Consider the following 2,242-nt stretch of genomic DNA (forward strand, 5'->3'; position numbering starts at 1 on the left):
AAATTTGTCAACAAAAGGAGTAGAAAGAAACTTCCTCAACCTGAGCAAGGACATTTACAAAAGCCTGCAACTAATACTTAACTGTAAAAAACTACATGAGAAAACATGGGAGAATATCTTTCTGAAGTTGAGATAGACAAAGATTTCTTTCTTTTTTTTAAATAGTTAAGAGATTTTATTCTTATAGCTATATTACAGTGTGTGTTTGTCGAAATGAAAGCTGAAAACAAAGTATACAAAACGGTTGATTACTAATCGTGTACTGAAAGCAGTAAGAGGTTCCACAACATCAGATAAACCAGTTCTGAGGTTTTCCCCAAGATAAATTTTAACAGCTCCAGCTTCTTCAGTGTTTATCAAAATACAAAAGAAAAAAGTAGAAGTGGTTGTTTTGATGTCAAATCTGACCGTTGCAGGCTGAGGGAGTGAAAGCACAGGTGATGGGGGGGGGGGTTGGGGGGGGGTGGCTCTGAGGAGCTAGGCTCTAAGATGACTGGCCACCTGTCTGTGCTCTTACTGGTGAGACCCAGGCAACCTGGAGCAAGTGAGTGTGCTTGGGGGGCTCCTGTTCTGACCAGAGTGGTCCCACCAAAGCACCTATGCTGACCCACACTGACCCAAGAGAAGGCTGGGTCCCTCTAAGGGGTCTGAGTGGTGGTCGTAGCTCCCAACCCATCCCCTGGGCAGTGGTGTAAGCACAGGTACAAGCACAAACGCTATGGGATGCGATGACCCAGTGAGACAGAGCCAGTCGGGACCGAAAGTGACCATGCAGAATGTACTGTGGCTGGTTCTGCCCACTGCACATTCCAGACGGGAGACAGACCACAGGTGGACTGGACTCAAGCCATTACTGCAGAACCTACTCTAAGCACATTTCTCCCTTCTCTGTGTTCAAGTGTCTCCTTACCTTGTATTTTTTACTATTATTAAAAAAATGCACTGAGTTTGGGTTAAAAACGAACCACCAAAATGGATCTCAACACGGATCTAAAGCCCAGAGGAGGAGCGTTGAGCTGATCTCACAGCAACTCCTAGAGGCCCCGGGTGCCTAAAATCCCTTCTCAGTACTAAACAGTGGGTTGATTCTCCTTTTACAACAAAAAAAACTGAGTAATATTACATAGGAGTACCAGAAACTGCCTCAGTGGAAACAAGAACTATTTACATTAAATAAAAACCCGGTTGCAGGCTGCGCCTGCACACGTACAGCGTGATGGAGCACACTGGGACCCACCGTGGGGACAGCTTCTGGCATTCCCCCCGCAGGGGCACATTTGCCACATGAGAGGAAAGCACCGGTGAAGGAGGGGGTGAGGGGGGAAGAGAAGAGTTCGGCTCACTTCTGGTTCTGGAGCTGATTGGACAGCAAGTCCAGTCCCTCATAGAGCCCGTCCCCACTGGTGGCACAGGTGGCCTGAATGTATCAGTTCCTGTGGCGCAGAGAGTGCAGGCCCAGCTTGTCTGTGATCTCAGCTGCATTCATGGCATGGGGGGGGAGGGGGTCCTGCTTGTTTGCTAACAGAAGCAGAACAGCATCCCTGAGCTCATCTTCCACCAACATCTGCATGAGCTCCTCTCAGGCCTCTTTCACACGCTCTCGGTAATTGCTGTCAACCACAAAGATGAGACCTTGTGTGTTCAGGAAGTAGTGGCACCACCGAGGCTGGATCTTGTCCTGGCCACCAACGTCCCACACCATGAAGCTGATGTTCTTATACTCCACAGTCTCCACATTGAAACCTGTGGTGGGAATGGTGGTCACGATCTCACCCAGCTTCAGTTTGTACAGGATGGTGGTCTTCCCCACAGCGTCCAGGCCCCCCATGAAAATGCGCATTTCTTTTTTGCCAAAAAGGCCCTTGAAGAGGTTCGCAAAGATGTTCCCCATGCTGTAGACCCAAGGGAGAGACACTGGCCAGAAAAACCCTCGACAGCTCTAGACAAAGATTTCTTAAAACAAAAATAAGAGCAAATCACTTAATGATAAATTAAACTTCATGGAAATGAAAGACAAATAAATAGATAAGCCCCAAACTGGAAGAAAACATTTGGAAAATATTGGCATCCAGAATATATAAAAAACTTCTACAACTCAATAGTGTGAAGATAAAACAATCCAATTAAACAAGGGACAGATGACTTGGACAGACACTTCACAAAAGAAGATGTATGAATGACCAGTAAACACATGAAAAGATGCTTCATATCATTAGTCTTCAGGGCAGTGCAAAGAAAAACC

The 2,242-nt window shown here is 46.4% G+C and overlaps 1 pseudogene across 1 annotated transcript; it reads right to left on the reverse strand.

Annotated features, from left to right (window-relative positions):
* Positions 1-1,339: 1,339 nt before the first annotated feature.
* LOC308557983 (ADP-ribosylation factor 1 pseudogene) lies at positions 1,340-1,927 on the reverse strand (annotated as a pseudogene). Its single transcript has one exon. The product of its transcript is annotated as an ADP-ribosylation factor 1 pseudogene (transcript).
* Positions 1,928-2,242: the final 315 nt, after the last annotated feature.

Source organism: Miniopterus schreibersii (assembly GCF_964146895.1).
Source record: "Miniopterus schreibersii genome assembly, chromosome: 5".
NCBI lineage: Eukaryota > Metazoa > Chordata > Mammalia > Chiroptera > Miniopteridae > Miniopterus > Miniopterus schreibersii.